Here is a 9,375-nt window from a genome sequence, read left to right as displayed (position 1 = left end):
TTCCTGAGGCATTCTTTTGAACGATGGGTGTAAATCTCTGTGAAGAATTATTCTTGCTCATATAAACAGTAATGTCCTGCCTGCAAGTGGTTGATAACACAAGCAGTATTTAATTGCAGTTTATAGCATTACTTCTTATGAAACAGTAAAATACATTGTCAGGTTTATTTTAACACTTTCTGTACCAGCTGCCCCGTCATTTTATGTGCCAGGGAATATTATGAAATTGTTATGGACAATCGTGTTCTTTTAAATGAGAGCTTGACACTTGTGCCTTTGAGCTACAAAGCCAGATCATGAATCATGCATAAGGACGCAGAGTTGCAGAGTGACTTAGCTGAAAAGCCTCGGTGACAGCCTTAGGCTTTTCCACATATTTACAAAGCAATATTAAAGCTATAAGAGATACCAGAAAACGGGAAAAAAAAACAACACACACACACAAAAAAAAAACACCAAAAAAACCCCACAAAAACAAACAACCCAAACCACAAATTTCATATAGCAGTATGTGCATGCATTGCCTGCCTTTATAGCATGAAGCTCTTATTTGGAAAGTATGTAGTTTCCTAAAATGAAAGAGTTCAATTTTTTTGCTTTCCTAAGTAGAAACTGCAAGGATTCCTATCTGTTCCCTGCCCCTTCACACTGGTCAGTATTGCTGTTTGTATCTGGAGGGCTGGGTGCATTCCTTCTGGCATATCCCACACAGGCAGTTGGCAAGACAGAATGCCTGCCCAAAAACCTTTGGGAGCACCATGTGTCTACAAGCCAGGACCTAGTGGGATAAAATTACTGTCTGGCTTTTAACATGCATGATTTTTACCATGAAGTTGAGCAGGATTATTTTTGTGCTTGAGAGCTGTTAACCCTTTTTTTGCGTATGGCAAAGGGTGGGTTTCTCTCTTAGCTACACAATTTCTTGATTTGATCAGCTTACCTCACAGCTGGCTTTGTACTTTGATATTAAAAGAATGTGGCCTGAATAAGAAAACGTCTTCTGAGTCACTGTCAAATTATGTGTAGGCCTCTGCACACAGAGTGTGCATCTGCCATATATTCTTTGTAGAAGCCTTGTCATGCCCCACCCTTATGTTTCTTAAAGGGCTATTTGGTTAATAAACACACTGAGCCCAGATTCTGGAGTGGCAGCGTAAACTGATACACCAGATTGAGAATTGCTGCTGCAGGGCAAGACTCATATGTTCCCATTTGTCACCATATGGAGCACCTCTAGCAGAGACAGACCTCTGGAAGCAGTGCTGCCCTAAGCTGTTGCAGCTGTTGTCTGCTTCAGTCTGTATGAGTCAAAGTCTGAAGTTAGACCAGCAAGAAATTTACTTTGGCTCAGTAACTCTTCTATAGGAAAAAGAAAGTGAAAGGGAGTAAAATGGAAAATACTATGCGTGTTAAGTTGTGAGGAAATCAGATTCTGGCCTAGAAGACTTAAGGAAAACAACTTTAAGTTATCTTAAGAGCAATTGAAGGACAAATGCAAATATTGAAATTGTATAGGAGAGGAATCATCCTTACATTCACCGTTGTCAGTTACCAGACTATTCAAGAAATAAGGAAATGAATACGAAAGCAGAAGTTGAAACTGTCAAACCAACTGTTGCTGTATTGGATCAATCACAGAGCTCAGTGGGTTTAACTGTTTTATGGAGAATCTCAGACTGACCTATATGATGAAGACACACTTTTCGACACTACTGGACAGACACATACAAACTCCCACATTGTAGCATTAAGTGCCTGTATTAGACTGGATTTTTATAATGTAAGCATAGAAGAGTGGTTGTGTGAGGACAGAACAAGGATTGTCCTTCCCCAAGTTTTTTTTACCACAGTGGTTATACGCCAGGAAGAGCAAGCACTTCCCCTGAATACTGGTCCTGGGCTCCAACTATAGTTTGGGGGATTTCCTGAGCTATGTTTTCTCTATATTTACCAAGCCAAATAGATCTGTGCTCTGAACTTTTTTTCTGACTTCTGTTGAATTCATGCCAACTTGAAGCAGCCAATACTTTTTGCCAAAGTTCAGCGTGTCAGCTTTTTCCTTGCATGAAACACTGGAGTGGAGAGGCATACCAAGGAGGGTGAAACACCAGGTTCCCAGTAACTTTATCTGATTCCTCGCAGTCAACAGTAAGTTATCAGTCCCATCCATTCTTTTACATGGTGCCTAGAGTTTTGTAGATGTGCATCACCTCCTCCCCTAAATTATCTCCATCCCAGGCCATGGAGTCCTGTCCTGCTCAGTTCCTCCAATAGCAGGCATTGACCTTTGATCACCTTTGTTGCTTTTCCCTGGACTTGTCCAGTCTGACAATCTTGTTACTGAGAAGAGGGGACCAGATGCTCATGCAGAGTCAACTCTGTGACTTTTGGATCCATATGACTTTTTCTGCTCCTTTCCTAAAAATCTCTGACATACAATTTGTTTTAGCCAATGTTTTCATTTGTTGTAACCCTAGATCTTGGCAATCTGTGGCAATGGCCAGCTCAGGGGCCGTTATTTTATGCATTGATTTAGGACAATATTTTTTCCTCATGTTTACCACCCCCTTTGCATAACTTGAATTTCACTTCCCATCTCATTGTCCAGTGACTCAACCATTTTTCCAGAACTCTTCACTATGCTTTCCTTGTCCCCCCCACTTCTGAGTAGTCTGTATCATCAGCAAAATTTTTCAACTTCATAACTCATATCTTTTTCCAGATAATTTTCAACAGCTCAGGTCCCTGCACTTGTAACCTTCTGTTCTGAGAGGTGCCCATTTATTGTTGCCCTCATTGTCCTATCTTTTAAACACATGTCCATGCCATTACCCTTTTTCTTACCCCCTTCCTGCTTAGTTTCCTTTTAAAAAAATGTATTAAAAACTTTGTCAAAAGACTCTTGGAAGTGCAAGTAGACTCTATCAGCCAGGTCACCATTCTCCACACACTAACTCGACCTAAGGTAAATTCTTCAGGAATATCATTCCAATTTGAAAGCCACTGTACAAGGGGATATATGATGGGGAGGAAACTAAGAACCACTATTCAACTGTAACTTTCCATAGTCAATCTCAGTCCTCATCTGTGTAGTCTATTCTCATATGTAAATTGTTTCACATGCCCCGTAATTCTTGTCACTTTATTTTGTGTCTACCTCTCCTATATCTAGTCAGAGAAGTGGTAATCAGAGCTGTGAGCTGTATCTTGGCTGTGGGCACACAACAGATTAAGCCACATTTGTTGAAGGGTGCTGCTCTTGCAATGCTTTGGAAGCCAGTCAACTGTGCAGTGGCAGTGGGTGCTGAGCCAAGAATTCGTGTCCTTACCCTGACATGCATTCACTGCCTGCTATATAGCAGAGTGCAGAGCCACACGCATGTTTTGGCACATGCCTTTCAAAAACTCAGGGGAGAATGTTATTATGTAGAAAACCAATAGAGAGTGGTCTGTGGTTAATAAGGAAAGGAAGTGGCAGTATTAGTTTCTTAGTGGTACTTGAAATGTTAGAATCATTTTGATCTAAAGAATGATTGCCCTGCTAAATCACATTATGCTACAGGTCAAATGTAGTCTTGTCAAAACAGCATTGATTCCATCAGAATAAAGCTAGCACTAGGTGGGTAACCTGGAGCTGTGTTTCAATGTGGGGGGAAAGGCAACATGCTTTCCTTTTCCAGTCAGCCTTGGCATTTGTTTTTTGCTGCTGGTGATTCTCCTCTCCCACACACTTTCAGGCAACACTCTGGTCTTGTTCCCTGACAAGTTATTCAAAAAAGTCTTAATTTCTTCTGGTTTATGTTCTGAAATGGCAAGTGAAACGTGCTTGCAGCTTCAGAAAACATAGGGAAACAAAAGGATCCCCATCTAAACTGTGTTATCAAGAAGCCTCATAGCCCAGGGAAACTAAAACTGATTCTTGTGGTATGGTACTTTTAATCCAGGTTTCAAAAAACTAACTTTTAAAGGCAGTTGAAAATATTTCTTTCCTTAGAATCATAGAATCATAGAATCATAGAATCCTAGGGGTTGGAAGGGACCTCGAAAGATCATCTAGTCCAACCCCCCTGCCAGAGCAGGGTCACCTAGAGTACATCACACAGGAAGGCGTCCAGGCGGGTTTTGAATGTCTCCAGCGAAGGAGACTCCACAACCTCTCTGGGCAGCCTGTTCCAGTGCTCTGTCACTCTTACAGTAAAAAATTTTTTCCTGATATTCATCTTAAACCTCCTATGCTCCAACTTGTATCCATTACTCCTTGTCCTATCACTGGTCATCACCGAAAAAAGCTTAACTCCATCGTCTTGACACTCACCCTTTACATATTTGTAAACATTGATGAGGTCCCCCCTCAGTCTCCTTTTCTCCAAACTAAAGAGACCCAGCTCCCTCAGCCTTTCCTCATAAGGGAGAGGTTCCACTCCCTTAATCATCCTTGTGGCTCTGCGCTGGACTCTTTCAAGCACTTCCCTGTCCTTCTTGAACTGAGGGGCCCAGAACTGGACACAATATTCCAGATGTGGCCTCACCAATGCAGAATAGAGGGGGAGGAGAACCTCTCTTGACCTACTAACCACACCCTTTCTAATACACCCCAGGATGCCATTGGCCTTCTTAGCCACAAGGGCACATTGCTGGCTCATGGTCATCCTCCTGTCTACCATGACCCCCAGGTCCCTTTCACCTACACTGCTCTCCAGCAGGTCAGCCCCCAACCTGTACTGGTACATGGCGTTTTTCTTCCCCAAATGCAAAACTCTACACTTGCTCTTGTTAAACTTCATCAGGTTTTTCCCCGCCCAAGTCTCCAGCCTGTCTAAGTCTCTCTGAATGGCAGAGGTTTAATATTTGATTTATTCCTTGGTTTAATATTTGATGCCTGGGACGATGTCACTGAGGTTAACTGCCTGCTTGCAGAGGAATATACTTTGCAGCAGACAAGTTATCAAGAGGTTGTGCTGAAGAGAGGAACAGCCAATAATAAATAGCATTTATAATTAATGTAAAACATTATTTTTTTTTTTAAGAAAACTCCTGCTATGTTAGTAGATATCCTAAAACCTAAAGAACCTATGTACAAGTGATGCAAAAAATGTAAGCAGAGGTTGCTGTCAAGTTTTAGTGCTGGGTAACTGTTTCATCATTCTAAGGGTATTTTAATACCTACTGTGTCCATATAAAAATGAAGCTCCAAGATCCATTATGCTTCCTTTTAAGTTAGGTGAGGCACTACAAATAGTAGCTGAGAGAGCAATTCCAGCCTTATTTCCAAGCCTCAAGTATAAAAGCATCTTTGACTATAGATGTTTGGGGAAGCAGAGGGCTTGGTCAAGAGCAGCAGCCTCACATCTCAGTAGCTTCATTTTAGGTCCTTTAACATAGTGGCAGTAGTTGATCATTTCACAGACAAGTCAGGGAAATATCAGTTCCCACTGAACTTCTGTATTTCACTTCCACCTTACTCTGCTGGTGCTCATATATTTATGGGAACATTCTCCACAGAACAAAATAACAAGGAAACGCCTATTGAAGAATTTGTGTCACAGTGCTTGGTGCAGACCGATGTAAAAACAATCAGTAATTACAAATAACAGTGAAGTTCTTATTTTTTCAAACCGTAAAATTGAGTTAAATGTTTCTTGACCAGTTCTTTCCAACCATCCTAAGACATTTTTAAACTCCTCCAGATGCAGCAGCGTTGGTTTAATGCAGTTTGAATGCACGGGAATGAACTCTTTGAAAAACTCAGTAAGGGGAAAGAAGACCAGGGTTTTTTTCCCCTACAATTGTGCAGCCAAAATACCCTGTTTCTGGATTACCAATTGACCATGATGAAATGGAAAAGCATTTTGTTAACATCGACAGAGAGAATAATCCAAAACCTAACCATCCTGTCCAAGCAAGAGATTCTCGCAGAGCACTGCCACTCCTGCAAATGCTATGTCCTGCAGTGAGATGTGCAGACCAAAGGTGGCGTCTTTACTGAAACTTAATAGGAAGCCAAGAGGAAACAAAACTCTCTCAATATACTTTACATGTACATCCCTGTATTTCCTGCATCTGTTGCTAGGCCACATCTTTGCATCTAGGGGAGACATCAGGTGGTTGTCTTCTGAATTTAACTACAATGAAAAATTGTGGCTGTGATCAGTCACAATGGTGGTTCCCAAGTCCCTTGGAGCATCCCATTCTGTGTTGGGACTCCCCAGGCAGCTATGGTCCTTCTTCCCATGCATCAGTACTATTGGTTGCACAGTGCTGCAGTTTCCAACCCCTCAGCCCTCTGGGGGCCCAGAGAAATATAACAGAGATTTTGTTGCACTGATGACCCAAAGCTAGCTAAAATCATGGCTTCTCTCTGTAAAATCAGCTGTTCAGTATAATATCTTGACAGCTGTTGGACAGCAGTGGGATCAGTCAGACCAGATAATGCTTTAGCTTAAAAGGTAGATTACAGAAGGATTACAGAAAAATATCTCCTTAGGGTTTTGCCCACTGACCATCTCCCTCCCCAGCATTCTGGGCAGGGTGCTGAGCCCAGAATTACTGTTTCAGCCTTGACACATCTCCAGAGCTGGGAACCTCCTGTGTGAGTAAACAGTCATCCCTGTTGGTCCCAGCAGAGCCTTTAGCCAGTTACAGCCACAGCACCGTTAAGCTCAGGTCCCTACAGAGCTCACAATTCACATGGGACATGGAGAGGGAAAAGCTGCCAGGTGCCTCTTTAAAGGCTAACTGCAGGTAGAAAGAAAGGAGCAGAAAAATGTAAACCTCTGTAGTCAGAGCTTACTACAGGACAGCCTTCAAAGTTAATACCAGGAAGATACACCTGTGCAAAGTCCCTTTCCTGTTCTGGCATAAGCTCACTGCAGTTTTATTTAAGTTCATAGGATTAATGAGATAGGTAGCCATTCCAGGTAGCCCCAGGTAGCAGTGTGGAGTTTTGACACAGTTTGTTCATCAGCCCCTACAATTTTTCCAGTGGTACAATGAAACCTGCAAATTTCACATACAGAAATTGTCATCCTGCTGACAATAAAACCAACTACATATTAAAAAAAAAACCAAAACAAAACATTTAGAATTCTCTGTATTCACCTTTTTTTTTTTTCCTGACAGTTTTAACAAGTTGGCTGAGATTTGTAGTACAAAGAAAGTGAAAGTTTGAGATCAGTGACGTTTCAGTTAAAGTAAGAAGAGGAGTAATCAGCTTATTTTCTTTAATACTACAATTGAAAACTTATGCTCACATAAATGCATTAATGTGAAAAGCATTAAGACTACTGGTCTTATAATCCAGTTCAGGATAACCTTCCTTTCTTCTCAATCAGAATTAAGAGATTTCTCTGTAAATTCTTATTGCATTTTTTTATCAGTTATTTTCCCCTATTCATTTTGAGAAGGAATGTCATAACTGGCAACACTTATCTCCAACAAAATAATGCTGATTTCTGTCTTTTTTTTTTTGCCTAGCACTTGTTGGCAAATCACCACTGAATGAGACTGAAAGGTTTTTAAATGCACAGTTCTTAAAAATGTAGCCATCTTACTTCCTGTCTTCAGCCACATACACAATGCAAAGCTGAAAAGCAGAAAAAACAAACCAAACCAAAACCACCTCAGAAGTATTACGTTACCAAGACATTGCTGTAATGTTTGGGATTGCAACAGAAGACTAAAGCTGCATGAATGCCCCCCCCCGAGATACCAGGTCTGGGTATGCTTTTCTTTTATGTAATTGACAAACATGTCAGATTCTCTGGACTGCAGGTTTAGTAACACCCTCATTGCAATACCTCACAGCGTGGGTGGATATGAAATGAAATACCAGCTGATTCAGAATCGGTGGAAAATGGGGATGTGCTGGGGACATGCCAATTCCATTGCCAACATTTTTTTAGAGTAGGAAACGACTGTACTCAGCATTTTTGAGAGTTTTGGAAATAAGCCATTTGTTCAGTTTGCCTGGCAAGGTGCAGAAAACCATCTTGAGACTCAGAGAGAATACTTCAGTTTGTAAGTGATCACCAAGGCTGTTCCACCTGTCCAGAACTGCAGCTGCCCACATACTACCATTTTCCATCTGTGTTTCCAAATCAGAAAGCTGGAACACAGGAGTCACCTGCCCTTTGCAGATGAACACGCTGGCCAGCAGAAGGCACAAGTCAAACTGTGTCTTGCCCTAGAAGGCCAGATGAGAGTACACGGGTGGTTTAAGAATTCAGATACTGTGCTGCTGACCATCACAGGGAGAAACAGGACAAGTTCTGTACTTGAAGAGGGCCTGAGGCCCAGACTATGCTAGCCTTACATACCAGCGCATCCATTTAAATCTCAAAGGCCTCATAATACTGAATGGAGTTCTTTTGTTTGCTAACGTTTGGTTTGCATGTGGCAGGAATAAGAACATACATAGCCTCAGAAGTTCTCCACAGCTAAGGAGCCCTACCCATTACACCCACCATGGAACCTAGCACAGAAGTAAATCGAACCCTCTGAGGCCATCGTGCCTCTTCCCCAGATCTGTGACAGTTTGCGACCTCAGTTTCCACCAGGAGACAGGACCGGGCTCCTGGACCGCTTCTGTTCTCTCATCATTTTCAGGCTTGCCCTCCAGCTTTAAAAAGGCTCCCTCGCTTAAACACAGGTTGGGGGTGGCTGCTGCCCTCCCAGATGGATCGACGGCTGCAGGTCTGGTAGCACCTGGTACTCCTGAGCCACGAGCTCCCCAGCATCCGCGGAGCGCCACGGGGAATGCAACAAGCCCCCAGGACGGGAAGGGTCAGGCCAAAGAGGCCAGACGCTCATCGTTGCCGTATTTCACTGGAGGGAAGGCAAAGGGACCGGTCTCATCTAAACGCGCTGTATCAGCCACCATTTCGATATCAGAACAGTTTTGCTAATGAAAATGATCGAATATATTGGTGAGTGACGGAACGGTCTGTGCTGTTAGGACAATGACCAGCTACAGAAAACCCTGTTAAGAGGTGCCCCAGACACACCTGACCTGCCCAGGGACGGGCTGCAGCTGCCCTGGGGGCTGTTACCTGTTGCAGCGATTCTGCTGACAAACAAAAACCGCCGCCGCCCTTCCCGAACCCAGCGCTGCCTCGTTGGCACCGAAACGACGGACGAGGACGACGACGAGATGCTCTCCCCCCGCGCACCGCTGCTGCCCGCTCCTGACAGCCCCGCTAGCGCCGCCGGGTTCGCACCCTCCACAGCCGGCAGGGCAGGAGCGGCTCAGCCTCCCACCCCTCCCGCCGGCGAGGGCCCCACGGGCGGCCCCGCAGCCCGGGCGGGGAGCGGCAGCAGCTCCGCGCCGCCCTCGGGCCGGCCCCGGCCGCCTCCCCCGCTTCCGAGCAGGCGCGGCGG

This window comes from Apus apus, chromosome 2, assembly GCF_020740795.1.
Source record: "Apus apus isolate bApuApu2 chromosome 2, bApuApu2.pri.cur, whole genome shotgun sequence".
Classification (NCBI taxonomy): domain Eukaryota; kingdom Metazoa; phylum Chordata; class Aves; order Apodiformes; family Apodidae; genus Apus; species Apus apus.
Note: the sequence above shows the minus strand (reverse complement) of the source record.